The following is a 21,154-nucleotide window of genomic DNA, read 5'->3' on the forward strand; positions in this document are numbered from 1 at the left end:
AGGTTGGGAGAGCTGCCTGTGCCAAAAGGTTGAGTGGTGGTTTCTTCAGCATCCAGCAGGGGGAAGGCCTGCACATAGCTGAACATGCTCTGCCACACAATTTGGCAAGTTAGCAAGCCTGTTGTCCGTACTATTCGGACTGTGGGTGTGGGCAGGAGAAGTGGAGACTCAGTCAAGAGAGGGATATATCTCTGCAAAATCGGTTTAAAAGACACTACTAAGGCCACGAGGCAGTGGCATGAGCCTTTAAAGCAGAGGCAGGCAGATCTCTGAGTTTGAGGCCAGCCTGGTCTACGGAGCCAGTTCCAGAACAACCAGGGCTACACAAAGAAGCCTTGTCTCCAACTCCCTGCCCCCAATAAAAGAGACATTCCTGAGAAGAAGTTGGACAGATAAGTTGGAAGATGCCTTTTTGACTGGAACTTTCAGATTACGACCTTCTGAAAACTAAGAAGCAAGCAGTGGTGTGTGTGTGTGTGTGTGAGAGAGAGAGAGAGAGAGAGAGAGAGAGAGATGCATGCTGAATAGGCACTCTCCCACTGAGGACTATACCCAACCCCTATGAAACCCTTCAACATCTCTGCCTCATTTCCTCAGGAGACCTAGGGGATCACGGCTGGGTAGTGAAATGGGGCCCACTGGAGGGATGGGGGGGTCACTTTTTAAGGGAGGTTCTCCCACCTCTCCTCTCTATTGTCTCCCTAGGCTAACTTGACCCTTCCCCATTGACCTGTCTCACCTTTGAACTCCTGAGTATCCCTGCAAGCTGTAAGAACTCTGAAGAGAAAAGTTACTCCCCAAAGTACATATAGTTGTTGCTACTAAATCAGATCCAGTGTTACGTAACCGTGCTTTGATTTGTGTGTGTGTGGTTCATGTGGACGTGTATATACATGCCGGTGCACATGTGTGTCCATGCACGTGTGTTTTAAGTGCAGGTGAAGGTGACTGCTCATTGCCGGGTGCTCTCCTGTTTTGAGCTTAGGGTCGTTGACTGAGCCTGTAGCTCACTGATTGGCCTAGGCTGGCTAGCCAATGACTTCTAGGGATCTTTCCTTCTCTGTCCCCCTCTGTCTAGCACTGAGAGAGGTTCCAGATGGCTGAGCCACTGTGCCCAGCTTTTGTGCGAGTGCGGGCGATCCGAACTCAGTTCCTTGTGCCTGCACAGCAGACACTTTGCTGACTGAACCATTTCCCTAGCCCCAACATTCCTGACTGCTGACATTTTCCTGTGTAAACAAAGCAGGTCACTTACTTGCCTCAGGCCTGTGACCTCTGAGGCTTTCTCTGTCAGGCCTCAGAGAAACTGTGTCCTAAAGAGACCTATTTATCCAAGAGGAGCAAAAAAAAAAAAAAAAAAAAAAAAGATTTTCTGCGCATTGGGTCCAGCTTCTTCCCCTTCCTCTCATATTTGCATCATTCCTTGCTCTCTGTGGGCGCTTTTGTCTGGTTTGTCCCCTATTCTCCCCTGCAGAAGCCTCCCCTCGACCATCTCGAATATGCAGCTCACGTCTCTCTCAGGACATTCCCTCCCTGTGCCTAGCACCTCGGCCACAGCACTCAGACCAGAACAGCTGGTTTGAGGACGAAGGGAACCAAAGGGGAGCAATAGCTCGATGGTGTTCCAGGCATGATGGTGTGTGTGGGAAACTGTTGTCCTCTCTCTCTCTCTCTCTCTCTCTCTCTCTCTCTCTCTCTCTCTCTCTCTCTCTGATGAGGTTAGAGGCAGCTTTGCTGCTACCCAGCACACCAGGTCACTCACCCCAGGTCCTTATTTGGGCTGTGTTTGTGTTTTGGAGGCAGGGTCTTGGTGTGTAACCCAGGCTGACCTGCTACTTGAAGCCATCAATCTTCCTGCCTCAGCCTGGGGAGGCGAGTATCGTCATGCCAGGCTCAGGTTGCTGGTTTTGCTGAACAGGAACGAACAAGAATTTGAAGCAAGCTTGTCTTGTCTGCTCTACATAGATACAACTGGATCCTCTACCCAGGCGCATGCTACCTAAGTAACATGTGTTACTTAGTGTGGTTAGTTTGTTGCTAATGAATGCTTACCTGCAGGCTGGCTGTGGGTGGATCGGCAGAAGCTTACAGTTACTTTCTGCTTTTCCTTTGAGGTAGAGCTGACCCTGGATAGCTAAGATTTAGACTTGATTGGACCTTTGCAGTCCCATCAAAAGGCAGGAGTATTGAACCAGCCCCTGACCCCAACCCTGACCCTTGACAGCTGGGGCTCTGCACGATGGCCTCAAGGGAAAAGTCTGCGGCATGGATGCCTGAACCTTAAGTGATTCAGGCTTTGGAAATGTCTCCTGTCATTTTTTTTTCCTTCCTTCCTTCCTTCCTTCCTTCCTTCCTTCCTTCCTTCCTTCCTTCCTTCCTTCCTTTTATTGGCAGTACCAGGAATCAAACACAGAATCTTGTACATGTTATACAAATGGCATCCTCTGTTCACTTGTTTTGTAGGAAGAGTTTGTTATCTTCAAATAACAATCATCCATGTACTTTCTCTTTGTAGCCATAAATGCACTTCTTCCAGCCGTTCCATTCAGGATGCTGAAAGTGAGTGTTCCACCAATCGAGTACTGTGTTCTAAATCTTTATTGCGGCTCTGACTCCTATGGAGTTCTTTGCAGGTTGTAGGTTCCTTTAGGGAGGTTATATTGAGTGATCATAGGACTTTATGGTATAATTACATATGGTAAATTGCATAGATCTTAAATGTACTGCTCAGTGAATTTTAATGGTTTGTTTTCTATTGCTATAACTGAACGCCGGAGAGCAGAGCAATTTGTAAACTTCCCTTCAGAGGTTCATTTAGCTCAGAGTTCTGAAGGATGTTGAGAGTCCAAGAACCTGGTGCCACTAGCATCTACTTGGCACTGGTGAGGGCCATCCTGCTGGGTCATGACATGGCCCAGGGCATCACGTGGTGAGACCCTGAACACAAGCCAGGGAGAGTCCTTTCAAAGAAAAGCTACTCCCTCTATAACCCATTAATCCACAAAAGCATGACCGGGCTACTCCATTCCCAAGTGCAGAGGCTTCATGATCCAAAGGTTTCTCTCTCTCTCTCTCTCTCTCTCTCTCTCTCTCTCTCTCTCTCTCTCTCTGTTTCTGAGACAGGGTTTCTCTGTGTAGCTTTGGAGCCTGTCCTGGAACTCACTCTATAGACCACGCTGGCCTCAAACTCACAGAGATCCACCTGCTTCTGCCTCTAGAGTGCTGGGATTAAATGTGTGTGTCACCACCCCGTGGCTTTTCCCTTCCTTTCTTGTTTTATTTATTTTATTTTATAATTTTTAAAAATTTCTGTTTATGCACATGGATGTCTTATCTGTGTGTATGTCTGTGCGCTGCAGACTTGCCTGGTGTCCTTAGAGGCCAGAAGGGGGCATCAGGTCCCTTGGAACTAGAATTCAAGATGGTTGTGAGCTACCATGTGGGTGGTACTTAATTAATGTTCTCATTTGGATTTTGTCACAAGTACATGTTGGTTTTCTGGAGTGATAGTTTCAGGTTGGTAGCTGGTGTAAGAGTATTACCCTGTGCAGCAGATGACCATCAGAGCTTTCTGACTGGAGGGGTAGCTTGGTGGTGCCGGGTTCAGCAAGCATGAGGCCTCTAGAAGAACAGCAGTGTTTTTCAATGTTGAGACATCACTTTAACTCCTTGTTGTTCTATCTTTTGAGAGAGGCCACAGACTCACAGCTATCCCCTGGCTCCCAATGCTGGAATTACAGCTATGAGCTACCACACCCAGCTCTCCTTTTTATTTCTTCCTTCTCATTTATGTGGGCTCCTTTTCTTTACTTACATACTCGATGAGAACAATTTAAGGAAGATTTATGTCAGCTCAAGGGTTGAGGGTAAAGTCCATCATGGCAGGGAAGGCATGGTGGCCTGAGCCCTGGTGGCAGGAGTGTGAAGGAGCTAACTGGTCATATTGTGTCCACAGTCAGGAAATAAAGAGAAATGAATGCTGGCACTCAGCCCTCTTTCTCCATTCTGTACAGCCCGGGATCCAGATGGCGCCATTCACACCCAGGTTAGATCGGCCTCTCTCAGTTAAGCCTCTTTGGAAATACACTTAAAGACCCTCTCCAGTCTCTGTGATTCCAAATCCAGTCAATTGTAACATGATTAACCAAACTCTGTGTGTGTGTGTGTGTGTGTGTGTGTGTGTGTGTGTGTGTGTGTGAGAGAGAGAGAGAGAGAGAGAGAGAGAGAGCATGAGCTCTGGTTTTCAGACCCAGGGCCTTGCACATGTTATGTAAGTGCTCAGCCATTGAGTTGGTTTCAATACCCTCAGGTTTAAGGGTTTTTTGTTTTGTTTTGTTTTAATTTACATATGATGTTCAACTTGGTCAGAGTTCATTTTTCCCTCTGCTGAGGGCTTTTAAACATTTTCAGAAGTATTTATTTATTTGTGTGTGTTTGTCCCTGCTTGACACTCCTCTTCCACCATGTGGGTCCTAGGGCTTGAACTCAGGTCTTCTTCAGGATTGACTGAAAAGACCTTAGACTGCTGAGTCATCGCACCGTCGCCATCTCTGAGGACTACTTTTAGGGAGAAGCATTTGTGTTTGTTGGTTTGTTTTCATGGAGACAGGATCTCATGCTATATATAGCCCAGGTTAGCCTCAAACTCGTAACACCTCTCCTGCCTCAGTCTTGGAAATTCTGAATTATAAACATGAATTAAAAACCATAGGTCAAGGTCTCACTCACTCTGTAGCCAGGTTGGTCTGGAACTCCATAGACCAAGCTGTCCCAACGCACATGGCAGACATCCTGCCTCACCCTCTTGTGTGGTAGGATTGTATGTGTATGCTCGCTCTCTGAGGACCTTTTAAGAACATCACGTTATTTTTGTATTTAGTGGCCACTGTCTAAATGGCCGTGGGTGAAGAAAATGATGACTTGGGGCTCGGGAGGTGGCTCAGTGGTTAAGAGCACTGACTGCTCTTCCAGAGGACCCGGGTTCAATTCCCAGCAGTCACATGGCAGCTCACAACTGTCTGTAATTCTAGTTCCAGGAGACCCAACACTCGTGGCAAAACACCAATGTACGTAAAATATAGATAAATATTTTTTTAAAAAAAGAAAATGATGACTAATTAATGCTCTCGTTTTTGGATTTTGTCACAAGTACATGTTGGTTTCTGGAGTAATAGTTGCAGGCTGGTAGCTGGTGTAAGTTTATCACCCTATGTGCAGCAGATAAACATCACAACTTCATGGCTGGAGATGTAGCTTGGTGGTGCAGTGTTCATCAAGCATGCGTGCGACCCTGTGCCCTATCCCCAACAAAATAATAACAAAACAAAAATTGCAATTTTATTTTGGGACAAGGTGGCCTCAAACATACACTCCCAGATTAGTATGATAAAGAGCTACGCGTGGCTGCACACGCCTGCCCTTTCAACACGGGATGTGGAGGCAGGATGATTATAAAACACCGGGTTTGCAGGTTCAAGTTCAGTGTCGGGGGTTGTCCTTTCTGCCGACCAAGGCAACTAGATGGTCAATCATTACACCTGTGTCTAAAACTTAGAACAGCAAATCCTCTAGGCTGCTAATGACTGACGGCAGAGAGCCCGAGGGAGTGGTATCTTGGGACAATAAATCTCGGGGTGGTACACAAGGAAGATGGGGGAAAAGAGCCTGATTTTAAGTCCCCTGTTCGTGCCCGCAAGTCCCCCCATCATGTGATTATTTTAGGTACCCTACTTAAGAAGGAGGCATTAACGCTCTAGACTTTTTTCTATTTTTGAGGCAGGATCTGACTAGCCCAGGCTGAGCTGGAACTTACTATGGAGCCCAGGTTAGCCTCACACTCACAGTAGTTCTCCCTTAGCCTGTGAACACAGGATTTTTTTTTTTTAGATTTCACTTATTTGATTTGATTTATATGTACCTGATGTATTTATGTGAGTGTCTGGCACATGTGTGTGGGTGCCCGTAGAAGCCAAAAGAAGGTGTTGGATCCGCTGGAGCTGGGATGACGGTTGGTTGTGAGCCGATTGGTGTGGGTGCTATGAGCTGAATTGGGACCTCTGGATGAACAGAAAGTGCTCTCGACCACTGAACCATCTCTCTAGCCCCTAGCGCTTTTTTTTTTTTTTTTTAGGAGTTTTGCTAGCCCAGGTTGGTTCCATAGTTCTGGACTTAACTGATCCTCCTACCTCAGCTTCCCAAATAATTGGAACAATAAGTGAGTATCATCGTGTCTGGCACACGTTCCTTTGTTCCTCTTAGTTATATTCAAATAATAAAAATCCATATATGGTGGCACATGCCTGTCATTTCAGCGCTTAGGGTGTGGAGGGAAGATTATCTAATGACAACCTTGGCAACATTTTGGGTTTGAGGCTAGCCTGGGCTATATAACACAGGACACTTTGTTTAATATATATAAATTAGGGAAGATTTCTCAGTGGGGAAAAGGCATTTGACACCAAACCTGATAACTTACTTTAATCCCCAGGACCCACATGGTAGGAGAGAAAAAACTTCAAACAGATGTCCTTTGACCTCCACACATATGCCATGGCATGCTCTTGCGTGTGTGCGCACACACACATGCACATTATCTAAGCAAATAAATGTGATCAATTTTTAAAATAAATTTTCAGAAAAAGGTGAAACAAAATTTCAAATGAAAAATAGACAAGACATAACATAACACATGATAGAATAGCAAACACCTGTGCCCACATCACTCAGAAATAAAAAACAGCCATACTTAATTTTAGGAAGTTATCCGTGGAAGAAACAAACCATTACAGATAAAACTGAAGCCCCCTCTCCAGTTTCAACGTTTTTATTTCATATGTATGAGTGTTCTGCCTGCATGTATGTCTGTACAGCATGTGCATGCAGTGCCATGAAACTCAGAAGAGGGAGTCAGCTTCTCTGGAACTGGAATTACAGAGGATTTTTTAAAAAATTATTTATTATATGTACAATATTCTGTCTGCATGTATGCCTGCAGACCAGAAGAGGGCACCAGACCTCATTACAGATGGTTGTGAACCACCATGTGGTTGCTGGGAGTTGAAATCAGGACCTTTGGAAGAGCAGGCAATGCTCTTAACTGCTGAGCCATCTCTCCAGCCCCCATTACAGAGGATTTGAGTCAAGGATTGTGAGCTGCCATGTGGGTGCTGGGAATCCAACCCCAGTCCTCTGGAAAAGCAGCCAGAGCTCTGAACTGCTGAGCCATACCTTCTGCCCTGATGTCTCCTGTATACCTTCCCTGACATAAATCTAATTATGTTGTATCAGATTGTGTCTTATACTTTGTTTCTTTATACCGAGATTGAATGCAGTGCTTTGTGTATCCTAAGCATTCTTTTTTTTTTTTTGAAGGTTTCAAAGGTACTTTATTTTTTCTTCAATATGCCATATTTTAGTGAATACATGATTCTTTGACTTGGCATCACTTATAGATTGGTTTTGAAACAATTCCTTGATTATTGCACCAGCTGGCATGACTATTGATCTCTCCATTCCTTGGGGGTGACTCTGCCAACAGGTGACAGGTTCCATGCTATTCCAATTTGTGTTACTGTATATGTCCATGCAGAAATACAGAAGAGGCCTCCAGCCGCTAATATAGCATTTCCATATTTGTCGTGGAAATTAGGTGCCCGTTTCTGATGCTGTGTCTTGCCACCACTTGCTGAATGCTTTGAACTTGGAGACGGCTTAGTGCGTTTTTGGCTAAGGGCAACATCGCGGAGAAGAAGATGGAACTGCGGTGACGACCGGTGCTGCCTCCGTGCAGATTCGACCCAGCTACCCTTGCCCCTAAGCATTCTTTGACACGGAGCTTCACCATTACCTGGTTTATACTTTTGACATTTCCTTGAGCCGACAGGTGATATAGTGTATCATTTGGTGTATACAACCTACATTTGTTAGACCTGGAAAACGTGAATTTTTTTGTCTTTTTTTTTTTATTCATACAGGATACATATTATACTTGTGAACAAAACTAGCTCTTTAGTTCTCTCAGCAGCAGGTGTCTGCTCCTGCTGATGCCTGGGGATCGGGATTCTTGGCTTTCCCTTGTGCAGCAGTCCGCGGCATGAGTGTCTTGTGCAACAGTAGGGTTGCCGAGTGGGGAAGCTGACACTGCAGCTTTTCAGGGTACTGCCCTGGAAGATCTGTGCTCTTGTGACTCCCAGCAGTCTTGCTGTTTTGGATTGTTATCCAAATCTTGCTGTTTTCCTATGTTGCTGCCAATACGTAGAGTGGTCAGACTTTGAAGCACTTCCTGGGCCACTCTGCTGGGGTTTTAAATTTACATGCCCATGGCTATCAGTGCATTTGCTTGTCTTGTGGAGTATTTGCTGTCCATGGCTCCTGTGACTCTTCCATTCATATTCTTTTCTTATTTGTTGTGGTAGATTATTTGTCCTTGCCAAAAATGGGTTTCTTTATGACATTGTCATGCATATGCATAATGTATGAAATCATATACATCCTGTTTTTTCTCGTATCCGCTTTCTGCTCCCAGTGAGTCCCCTTTCTAGTTTCATGGTGTGTGCATGTGTGTGTGTGTGTGTGTGTGTGTGTGTTACATTAAGCTTGTTTACAGGAGCAGAAGTGTGACTTTTACAGGATCATGGACATCTTACCAGTGGCTACACCACTGAAGAAAATGTTCCTCACCGCCCCCTTCTCCCATGACAAGATGTTGAAAAACCCAATCTCACCTAAATTGTGTACTGAGAATCACAACTTCTCAGAAAATTCAGTATTTGGTATATCTCCTCTACCTTCCCTCCGCTTTTAATTCTTTATACCTCTTCATCCGAGATGCTCCCTGAACCTTGGAATGGATGGAATAGATGTCGATAGATTAGATATCTATGGACAGGCGTTCAGCAGTCATTTAGTCTCTGTACTTTGACCAATAGGAGATCTCTGCACTCACCATTGACCAAAGCTGTGGCCTAAGCTGACTACACAACAGCACTAGTCTGTGATTATTAAGAAGTCAGTTTATGGGCAAATAATGTCCTGGATTGTGTTTCATTGACATGAGCTCTCATGTAGCTCAGGCTAACCTCAGATTCACTATGTAGTTAAGGATGACCTTCAATGCCAGATCCTCCTGCACTGAGGTTCCAGGCATGAGCCGCCATGCTTGGCCCACTTGGCTGCCTTAGTCTTATTGATCATTTACAATTTTTTTGACATGTTGTTTTTAATTATGCATGAGGGGAAGGTTTCTGCGAGTGAGTGCAGGATCCCTTTGCAGCCTGAAGAGGATGTTGGGTTTACTGGAGCTGGAACAACAGGCAGTTCTGAGAGGCCTGATGTAGGTGCTGGGGACCAAATTCTGTTATAGCAGTACTCGCTCTTAACCAGTGAGCCATCTCCCCAACCCTATGTTTTTCCTACTCAAAAAAAGCAAAACAAAACAAGTCAGGCAGTGTTGACACTTTAATCTCAGAACTTGGGAGGCAGAAGCAGGAGGATTTCTGAGTATGAAGCTCTATGAGTTTGAGGCCAGCCTGTCCAGGACAGTCAGGGCTACACAGAGAAACCCTGTTAAAAACCAACCCCCGACCAAAACAATCATGTGTATGCTGAGTGTGGTGGCACACAGCTTTAATCCTAGCATTTGGGAAGCAAAGGCAGGTGGATCTCTGTAAGTTCAAGGCCAGCCTGGCCTACATACAGAGTTCCCAGGATAGCCAGGGTTGCATAGCATGACCCTGCCTCAAAAAAATAGATTAATTAATCACATTAATAACTAAAAATAAATAAATTATGTTTAGGATGTATGTACCATGTCATGAATGTGGAGGTCAGAGGGCAACTTGTGGGAGTTGGTTTTATCTGTGCTTAGGGATCGATCTCAGGTCTGGTAGCCAACAGCTCTGCCTGCTGAGTTAGCTGGTTCACTGGCCTTGCATCAGATACCAGAAAGAAAAGGACAAAGGTCAGTGTTAGTTCATGGCTTGGTTCTAATTGGCAATGGCTTTTGATTTCATTTTAAAAGCTTTGCTGGTGGCTGGCAGGACACTTTCACTAGCTGACCCTAGTTTAGGAGATGCTTCTGCAGTTCTGGGCACCTGGCATCAGCTCTGCCTATCTTTCCTCTCTAATGGTGTCTGAAAAGATCAAGAGGCCTTGCCCAGAGCCTGGGACATTTCAAGCTTCCAGCAGGGTGCATCTGTTGACCTCTGGTTCAACTTCCAAGAACCATAACCAATAGGTATGGCTTCAGGAGGCAAAACAAACAGTTTCTCCTCATGGGCCTGTTTGCTCAGGCATTATCAATATTCCTGCATTGGTGGCTCCTTGGAGCCCAGCTCTCCCATGGCTGTGTCTGACCCAGACAAAATAGAGGAATCCGTTGTGTTGGGGGTGACGATTGCTAGTCCTGCTGTTAGCTGCCCACCCTGAAATGTGACAGAATGCCACAGGCTCCACCTGGCATTCCTTGAGCTAGTCCCCTGTGTTTTCTGTCCAGGTTTGCCTTCCCTGGGAGCTATGGAGACAGAATCCAAAGGCATTATGGTTGGTTATGGGGGAAGAAAGGTGAGCTGGAACCCTGAGGACGGAAGAGTGAGCGGGGGTCCTGAGTCATGCGTGTATGTGAGGGCAGACAGGATCCCTAGAGGGGAGTGCTTTGGGAGATTCCTGCTTAGAACTCTTCTGAGGTTTCCATAGACCCACCCTTCAGTGGGTTCTATAGCAGGGCCACTCGGGCAGGCTGTGAACGAGCTGCAGCCCAAAGAGCAATGTTTCCTGAAAGGATGGATCTAGGCTTGCTACCTGCCAGTGCTGGGCCTTCAGGAAGCAAACCTCTTGGTAATTTTTTTAAAATAGAGTTAGTGTTCCTTTAAAAAGTCTTTTTATATAATTTTGTTATTCCATCTACCCATCTACAAATTCACACATGGACCCACGGCCCCTATTTGAAGGACAAAGGACACTTTGTGAAAGTCACTTCACTCCTTCCACCATGTGGGGATAAAACTCAGGTCATCCAGCTTAGCAGAAAGCACCTGCTGAGCCTTCTCACTGCCCTGTTGTACAGATGCTGGTGTCCCGGAGGCCAGGATAGTGTCAGCTCTCCAGGGACCGGAGTGACAGTATGGCTGTGAGCCACCATGTGGGTCATCTGGAAGAGCAGCAAGTGCTCTTCATTGCAGAGCGAGCTCTCCAAACCCCAAAATATTTTAATACCAACTTTAAGCCCAAGAATTAAGAGAGAGGGGCGCTGGGAAAGAAAGCAGCACAGCCCAGAGTCCTGGAGTGGGCTTTCTCAAAGAAGAGTTACTTTGTTGCAGTTTGAGACAATGTCTTAGACAGGACAGGTTGACCTCAGGCTCAGTGTGTAGTTGAGGACAGTGTTGAACTCCTAATCTTGGTGTGGCCACTTCTTTTATTTCCAAACAATGTTTCTTTATGTAGCTCAGGCGTGGCCTCAAACTTCCTCCTCCTACTGCCTCTTGCCTTCTGGTTGCTAGAATTACTGGCCTGCACCACCACACACAGCTCAGTGCTTCTTGATTGGCGGCTCACCCCCTTTCTCTAATTCCCAGAAGCTCTCAGTGCTAGGGCTGAGGACAGCACCTTGGTGAGGGATGCCAAAGTGCACGGCATAGTCATCCTGGCTTCTGCACCCATTGTCACTGTTCTGCACTATCAATAACCCTTTTATTAATCCTCTAGTTAAACTTTTTTTTCTTGGTTTTTGAGACAAGGTTTCTCTGTGTAGCCTTGGCTGTCCTGGAACTTGCTCTGTAGACCAGGCCAGACAAGAATTCAGAGATCCACCTGCCTCTGCCTTCTGCGTGCTGGGATTAAAGGTGTGCATGGTGGCCACCACCACCACCTGGTGGTGTCATAGAATAATCTTTTTGTACACTATGAAGAGGTGACTCTGTCAAGGAGCCTTCTGATTGTTTTAATAAAGAACTGAATGGTCAATAATGAGACAGAAAGAGGTAGGGACTTCTGGGAAGAAGGAGAAGAGGAAATGAATCTAGTTATTGGGGGAGATGCCAGAGGGCATGGAGAGGAAACGGGAGGTGCAAGATGGAAGAGAGATAAAAAGCTATGAGGCAAAACATAGATTAATATAAATGGATTAACTTAAATTATAAAAGTGTAGGTCAAACTTTCATAATTAACAATAAGTCTCCATTTTGTTTTTTTGTGAGCTGGTGACCTAAAGAAAATTCTGTCTACAAATGGCACCCAATGTGAAGCCATGTATTTCCACATAAGGCCTGAGAAAGCATAAGAAAAAAGTTTGGAACACGGAGTCAAATGCAGCTTCCTAGCGACCGCGATCTCTTGGATAGGCTTGGCAGCATACAGAGACTTGGTTATGGGCTGCTGCCTGTGGGCTGGAGCCAGCTCCCAGTGCCACACACTCAGCTGAGCTGTGGGACAGCTGACATAACAGTTTAAGATTTGTCTCATCTGGTCAGAAAATGCTGCAGATACTTAGTAAAGTCAGGTCCAGATACATACACACAAAACTCTAAAAAAATACAGTATATTTAAACATGTGCTTAGATACCGAAGAAAGAAAAGAAAATGGATATAGACAGCCATAGAAAAAAATAGTTTAAAAATAATAAAGTCTTTAAAGAGAAAATAAAGTGATATAAAATAATAAGTCATATAAGCATGCAAAATATAACACAGGGTGCTGAAGCACAATTAATAAAAACTCAGGGTCAGAAATTTGGATTCAGTCTGAAGATCTGAAAAGCAAAATAGTCAGCCAATGGCTCTTACCTCGACCTCAGTCTGAAATGGCGATCCTGCCTCCTGGAATCTCAGAATGAGACTGTGTCTGAGAGCTTCTCCCCCACCCCCCATCCTTTTATATTCCCTTCTAGGGGTGGGATTAGAGGTGTGCACCACTGGGATTAAAGGTGTGTGTCACTGTGGCTACTGGGATTAAAGGTATGTGTTAACATATCTTGGTCTATAAGGCTGACTTGTGAGATTGTTTTACTCTCAGATCTTCAGGCAGTCTTTATTTATTGAAATATATTTGAAATGCCACTACAGGGTGCTTTATTAATTTTGAATTTTTTAAATGCTAATGAACAAAGACTGAAACTGCTAAGAGTCATTGTATTATGAAAGGGACTGCTAAAGTAAACTAGTCTATATACTTTAGAGATGTCTTGATTTCAGAATGGAAGTCAGGAAATATGTTAAATTGGGGGAGAGGTTATGCTTTTATTTTCACAGGAAACAAAAAGGTATGAATTCCTTCAAAATTAATAAAGATCAGATTTGATCAGGGGAGAACCCCTGAAAATCCTGGCTACAAACATAGAGAAATAAATTAAACCTAGACAAACTGCAAGACAGTTGAAATTTATTTTACCTGCTCTAACATAAAACAAAATAATCATCTTTGGTTGGCCTTTGTACCACACACAGTCCATACATGTATTAATGCAGATGTATATGTTACCTTTGAAAGTTTGTGTGTTTTTAGGGCAAGATCAGACACCAATGAAAGCAGATGGCCCAGGTGATCCAACCTCTCAGAATGCCTCTGTTGCAGTTTCCTCAGAGTTCTGTATCCAGAACAGCTTCAAGGCTGCTTGCTGAGATGGTTCAGACTCACAGACTATTCTAGCCAGGACTGCAGATAAGCCTTGTGCTTTCCCATCACACAGACTGGACAACAAATGTTATGGCTAGCTCTCCCAGGACTTGACCATTATCCCAATTTTCTCAAGGTCCCCTAAAGATGTCATTGCACAAGTCAACAGTAAGCAGTCTGGAAAACACAGTGCCCACATTTCCAAGAGTCAACGTGAGTGGTTTTTGGTGGGTTATGGATGTTTGTCATCATTTGTGGGGGGTGATTACAAATTGTTATTGGTCATGGTCAGGGAGAAAACTAAACAAAAGATATTAGATTCAATGGTCTCTTTCTAAAAGAAAAAAGGGGACATATAGTATCGAAATGATGGGATGAAAGAGTGGATTGTTGAGTCTATTTTTTAATAACCACTAGTCTCAAATACTGGTAAAGAATTTTGTATATTGATACAAATTTGAGGTTATTTTTGTTAAAGCATATTGTACATATATTTTTACTCTTGCTTAAGATATTGTACCTATGTAGCTCATTTTGCAATGTAATGTGAATTTCTAGTCCTTGAAAGATATTATTATAAACTATTTAGGATAATAAAGAAATGCAGGTTAGTAGTTAACCACTTTTAACAATCAAACTTGTCATGCTATGTATATTTTCAAAGTCAAACAGTGATATATTTTAGATAGACAGGTAGTCTTCAAACACTTCAAAGACCTACAGAATATGGCATTTAAAATGTTTTAATAACATAAGGCTTTTCATGATAGTGAAACATCATTTTACTTCAAAAAAGGATGATGGACATCAAAGAACCTCCATATAGTTTTGCTTTTATTGTGGCAAAAGTTAGCCATTTGGGCAAGAAACTGCCCTTGCCCCAATTGTTAACATTATGCTATCCAAATTGAACAAGTAGGACACAAAAGAAGGTGACTGCTGAACTTTGCCAAGACAAAGTAGGACAGTCCTTCAAAATTCTTGCTTCGTGGACAAGTCTGTCAGATATTTTAGGCCCAAAGGCTGAAGATGAATGCCCCAACATTACAGAAGAACCTTGAGTGACTGTCCATGCAGCCAGATGTTTCCATGCAGCCAGATGTCTCTGTTGTTTCTTAGTTTTGAAAGTTGCTTACTCTGCACTTCCTGTTTACTCTGGTAACATTGTACCCATCTGGAGTCTTTGATGGAGTTGAAGTCTAGGTAGTTACTGTTGCAGTTTTCCTTAGTTAGGATAGAAGATAAATTAGGTACAAAACTTTGGACTTTCCAAGATAGGATTAATAATGGAGTATTTTCTCTGAATTTGCCAAAAGGAATTTGCCATTGCAAATGTAATTCTTACCTGGTAATTGATTTTATTGTATATAGTTTTACTATGTTAGAGTTAAAACCATTCCAATGTTGCAGAATAATCTTTTTCTACTCTGTGAAGATGTGTCTTTGCCAAGGCACCTTGATTGGTTTCATAAAGAGCTGAATGGCCAATAGCTAGGCAGAAAGAGGTTAAGTGGGATTTCTGGGTAGAGGAAGAAGAGAGGAGAAATCTAGTCATGCATGGCAGAGACGCCAGAGGACACAGAGAGAAGGCAGGAGGTGCAAGATGGAAGAGAGGTAAAAAGCCACGAAGCAAAATGTAGATGAATATAAATGGGTTAATTTAAGTTTTAAGAGTTAGTGGGACAAGCCTAAGCTATAAGCTAAGCTTTCAGAATTAATAAGAAATGTGTGTGTGTGTGTGTGTGTGTGTGTGAGAGAGAGAGAGAGAGAGAGAGAGAGAGAGAGAGAGAGAGAGAGAACTAGTGACCCAAAGAAAATTCCATCTACTTTGCAGGATTTTTTCTTTTTTAACATACCCCTGCCTCTAGTACAGTGCTGGGAGTTGAACCAAAGCCTTAGATGTTCTAAGCAGGAGCTGCACTCTGGCCTTTACCCTCCCCTCTAAGGCCTAGCCTTTTACTGTTGCTTTGGTTTTGTTTATTTTATTTTTGTTTCGGGAATGTTTTTGCTTACATGCATGTATTACACCACATGCTCACATGCCTGGGGAGGCTAGAAAAGGGCATCAGATCACCTGAAACTGGAGTTACAGATCTCCGTCAGCTGCCATGTGGGTGCTGAGAACTGAACCCGGGTCTTCTGTGCAAGAGCAGTAAGTGCCCTTAACCATCCCTCTGCCTGCCCCCCCCCCTTTGGATTTTCAAGAAAGGGTTTCTCTGTGTAGCCATGACTGTCCTGGAACTTGCTCTGTAGACCAGTCTGGCCTCAAACGCAGTGATCCACTGCCTCTGCCTCCCCAGTGCTAGAACTAAAGGTGTGCATCACCATCCCGAATTTCTCTCTCTCTCTCTCTCTCTCTCTCTCTCTCTCTCTCTCTCTCTCTTTGAGACAGGTACCCCTGGTTGGCCTTGAGCCAATACAGAGTCAAGGCTGAGCTTGAACTTGATCTTCCTGCCTCTATCTTCCAAGTGCTGGGATTAGAGATGTGCACCACCACAACCCGTTCTTGTGGCACTAAAAAATTAACCCCAGGGTTTCATGCATGCTGGACAAACACTCCACCAGTGGAGCTCTAGCCCCAGATTCCCTAAGGCAATTTTGAATTCCGTCCTGCGGTCCCCGTCTCTAACCTTTTTTAGTGTGAGTCATCATACTGATTGCACACAGTCAGCAGGAACACCTGACTTAGACCCATGAGGAGCTGCCATCCACTTGAGCTGCTGTCTGAAGCGCTGTAGAACACTCAGTCTTTCCCAGGAATGCCCCCCTCCCAACACACAGGGTTTCTCTGTGTAACAACTCTGGTTGTCCTGGAACTAATTCTGTAGGCCAGGCTGGCCTCAAACTTGCAGAGATCCTCCTGCCTCTGCCTCCCGAGTGCTGGGATCGAGGGCGAGCGCCACCACAGCCTGGCTCACAAGAACACTTTTATAAAAAAGATTTTATTGCGTTTTATTTTCGATTGGTGTGTATGTGTGTGTGTATATGCTCGAGTATGATTGCCTACAGAGGCCAGAAGATGGTGTCAGATCCCCTCAAGCTGAGTCCGGAGCTGCCCGCTGTGAATGCTGGGAAACTCCCAGCAAGCGCTCTACCAGCAGAGTTACACCCCCAGCCTCTTGCTTATCATTTCTCATAAAGCAGAATCATTAACTCCTTGAGTTGTCATTAAAGTCTCTCTGCTGAGTTTCTGAGAAATTGCATCGTGAAAAGCTGGTCATCTGGTTGAATTCTCGTTTCTCTCTGGAGCGCTGTCCCGGTCTTACCTTCTGGACCAAAGCTTGGCATCCGGGAAACCTTATCCTAACAGTCAGCAATGGGTAATAAGTTCTCAGCCCTGTTCCTGCAGCATGCATATCCATGTCCGAGACGGGCTGCAGGGTGCAGCGAGCGGGGAGCTCTGTAGAAAGCACAGACTCCCGTCTTGTTTACTGGAACCCCCAGAAGCAAAAGCCTAATATGTTTAGAACAGAACTTCTTTCCCGGAGGAATTTCAAAGCTAGAAACCACCAACAGATGTGTTTTCTTGGCTTGCCTGGCATTATTTACTGATGTCTGTACATATTTTGCACAGACGTTAATTCATGCTGCTTGAAAAAATAAAGAATGGCAAGTAAATCCAGCAATCTGCTGCTTATTGGGTATGACTGTATCCGTGGCAGCTTAATTCTTACAAAGATTTTTTTAAAACTTTGTATTGACGTATACTAAAGGGCCAGAAATGTATGCTTTTTAATTTTTATTTATTTATTATTGTTGCCGTGTGGAGAGGGGGTTCACCTGAGTGTCAGGTCACATCACACAGGGGCAGGGAAAGGACAGTTCTGTGGAGCTTGTTCTCTCCTTCTACCTTTAAGTGGGTTTGGGGGTTGAACACAAGACTGTCAGGCTCGGAGTTGGAGAGATGGCTCAGTGGTTAAGAGCACTGATTGCTCTTCCAGAGGACCCGGGTTCAATTCCCAGCACCCACATGGCAGCTCACAACTGTCTGAAGATCCAGATCCAGGGGATCTGACACTTCACACCAATGCACATAAAATAAAAAGTTAAATAAACCATAAAAATATTTAAAAAAAAAAAAGGACTGTCGGGCTCTTGGGCAGTATTCTTACCCGTTCTCCGTCTTAAGTGGTTCTTGGTGACTTGAAGTTTAGAAGGATGAGTGCCTTCAACCTTAAAGGGAGGTAGGACCTTAAAGGGAGGTAGGATAGTTCTCTCTGCTTTCTAGGGAGACATTTCTCTAGGGAGACGCTTCTGTAGGCGCAGGGGTAAGTGGGTGCTGCAAAGTAAAGGGAACAGTTGCAAAATAGAGGCAGAGGTGCCAGGCTTTCTTGTGATCTTTGGCAAAGGCAACTTCTTTTTTTTTAATTAATTTATTTATTTATATTTTATGTACATTGGTGTTTTGCCATGAGTCTCCTGGAACTAGAATTACAGACAGTTGTGAGCTGCCATGTGGGTGCTGGGAATTGAACCCGGGTCTTCTGGAAGAGCAATCAGTGCTCTTAACCACTGAGCCATCTCTCCAGCCCAAAGGCAACTTCTATATACCTCTTACAGATTATAGGGTGTGCTACTGCTCCCCACACTCTGCGGGCTCCCGCCTCCCTCCTCCTCTTTCCCTCCTTTCTCTCCATTTTCTTTGTGGGGAAATCAAACCCCACCCTCGCTACAAGAACATCAAACGCTCTTAACCCCAGAGACTTCTTTTTATTTTATTTTAATTTGCCTTTCTTTTAATTTTGTGTGTTTTCAGTTCTGTCCCTGAATTTACTTTGTAACCCAGGTTGGCCTTGCACTCTGTTGTAGTTCATGAGTTATGTTTATTAAAGCATGTTTGTGACAGAGTCTCTTGTGTCCCAGGCTGGCGTCACGGTTGCTATGTGGCTGAAGACGATCTTCACCTTCTTCCTAGCTTCTACTTCCTTTACTCTGGGGTTCCAGGCAGGCACCACTACACCCAGCAAGATTCTGGTGACATTTCTCAAAGGGTTTCAAGGAACTTTGTTTCTTTGAGCTTTTTTGAAAATGAGGTCAGAGGATGATTGTATGGGTTACAAAGTCTAAGGCATCTGCTACATCACAGGAGAGTCAGACACATTTTTACCGACAAGTTTCATCACTTTGCTCGTGAGTCTTTGAGAGCAATCTCCAGCAGTTTCAGGCATGGATTTTGCTGCTTTATCATTCATATTTCAAATACCTCTACAAAAATGAATATTTTCTCTATTTGGGCAATCTACACTATGCATTTGTAATTGTTCTGGCAATTAACTTTCAGCAAGGGAGAGATTTCAGCCGCACTTCTGGATGGCAGAGTTCCCTTTCTTCCCGTGACCCTTTATTTTCCCAGCCTGCCTCACTTCCTTGTACCTCCTGTGCTCTGGGACTAAGGCATGCCACCATACTTGACTCAGCTATCTTTTATTTATTATTATTTTTGTGACTCATTCAGCTTATCTGGTTTCATCATTAGTTCCTTTCCTGTCCTTCCTTTATGAACCTACCAGCAGTAATTCACTGTTGACCTTGCTTACTGGTGATGGGCATTTGGACAGTTTCCATACTGGAGGTGCCACAAATACCCCAAGCTGGCTTTGGAGATTAGCTCATGGGTGTGTGGGGTCCTGTATCAACTGGAGCTGTCAATCTTCAGAGAAGGGGTTGACAAGCCTAGTAGTTCCGCCGTCACTTAAAGTCACAAGGTGTCTGTCAAATTCAGATTTCAGTGCATTTGCATGCCAGTGGTTAAGTCAATGAGTCACTCAAGAGGACTTTAAGGACATGTAACAACCAGAGAAAGAAGTCCAGGCTATACTTTTTAACCACAGCCAAGGTCTGTCACCCACATAACAAATAACAGTAAATTAATTACTTAGTAAGTGCTCTCCCCTCCCTCAGGTGCTGGTAGCTAACTCCAGACTTCATAAAGGTCAGGCAAGTGTTCTACAATAAGCCACGCCCCCGCCCTTATGTAATTATTGGAGTACTTACTGTATCAGTATTTTTCCTCTTCTTTTTTTTTTTCCCCCGAGGTCTTTATTTAGTTTCATTTTATGTGTTTGGATATTTTGCCTGGATGTGTGTCTGCTTTGCCAGAGGCCAGAAGAGTGTATTAGATGCCGTAGGGCTGGAGTTACAGACAGACAGTTGTCGGCCGCTGTGTGTGGCTGAGAATTGAACCCGGGGACTCTGGAAGAGCAGACAGTGGTTTGTTTGCTTGTTTGTTTTAACAGCCTAGGCTGTCCTAGAACTCACTCTGTAGACCAGCTTGGCCTTGAACTCACTGAGGTCCACCTGCCTCTGCCTTCTGAGTGCTGGGGCTAAAAACATGTACCACCACTGCCCAGCTCAGTCAGGGCTCTTAGTCACTGAGACATATCTCCAGTCCCTTGATTTTATATTTTTTAGATGTTTCTGGATTTTTTTAAAATGTTTTTTGTTTGTTTGTTTTGAGAAGTTGATTTTTTGTTGTTGTTGTGTGTTTGTTTGAGATAGGGTCTCACTATGTAAGCCAAGCTGGCACTAAATTCACAGCCATCCTCCTGCCCCAAGTGCTAGGATTCCCAGCCTTTTCAAGGGTTTTCTATCTGCAGTGGGTTGGTTCTTCAGTGAAGAAGGACACCGAGGGCTAGCTGTAGCTTCCCTGCAGGCATGCACCACATCATGTGGTCTGGCCCGACGTGTCCCGTATTCAGACCTCAGTCAGGTCGACCCATATCTTGTCCAGACACGGCAGTTCTGTTTGGGCCAAGCTCCAGGATCATTTCATCAAGATCTCAGAGCAGAGAAACTCCGTTAAGCTCTTGGCATCTTCCTTCCCTTCCTCCCTCCTTCCCTCCCTTTCTTTCTGTACTGGAGCTGTGCACACACTATGAACTAGGTTCCCATGCCTCTTGCCACACTTTCTTGTTCCTGCCAGGAAGATCTCCCCAGCCTGCATTACATCTGGGTCCTCTGGAAGGACAGCCAGTGCTCTTAACTGCTGAGCCATCCTTTTCTTCCCCTTCCCCCACCCCTTTTCTTAATAGGAACTCCTGTAGTTCAGATTGCCTTCAGGCTCACTGTGTATCTGAGGGCCTTCTGCTTCTGCCTTCTGCTTCCCACACTATGCCTGGATTATTCAGTACTGGGAGCTTGAACTCAGGGTTTTATGTGTGCTGAGCAAGTTCTCTATTAACTGAGCTAATTCCCCAGCCCCAGAGTCCTTTCCTTTCGTGACCCACTAAGGTTCTGTGTGTAAATGGAGTTCCAGGCTTTACCTGCCTGTTCCTCTGCTGCTAGGTACTTGGAGAAACTTTTTGACGATTGAGAATAAAGCTGCTATAAATATTCATGTCCAAATTTCCCTTCTATCAAAGAACCAAGTTAGGGACTGAAGATGACTCAGCAGTTAAGAGCACTTGCTGCTCTGGCTGAAGACTTGGGTTCGGTTCCCAGCGCCTGCATGCAGGCTAACAGCCATTTGTAACTCAGCTCCAGGGGATCTGTCACCCTCTTCTAACCTCCTTGGACACTGAGCGTGCTTGTGATGCACATCCATGTAGG

At 44.5% G+C, this 21,154-nt stretch overlaps 1 protein-coding gene and 1 pseudogene across 1 annotated transcript in view; one reads left to right on the top strand and one right to left on the bottom strand.

Annotated features, from left to right (window-relative positions):
• Acsf2 (acyl-CoA synthetase family member 2) overlaps positions 1-21,154 on the top strand; it is a 41,694-nt gene that overhangs the window by 903 nt on the left and 19,637 nt on the right. The window lies entirely within an intron of this gene.
• LOC148120807 (cytochrome c oxidase subunit 7B, mitochondrial pseudogene) lies at positions 7,352-7,805 on the bottom strand (annotated as a pseudogene).

Source organism: Myodes glareolus, chromosome 9, assembly GCF_982192425.1.
Source record: "Myodes glareolus chromosome 9, mMyoGla1.1, whole genome shotgun sequence".
Lineage (NCBI taxonomy): Eukaryota > Metazoa > Chordata > Mammalia > Rodentia > Cricetidae > Myodes > Myodes glareolus.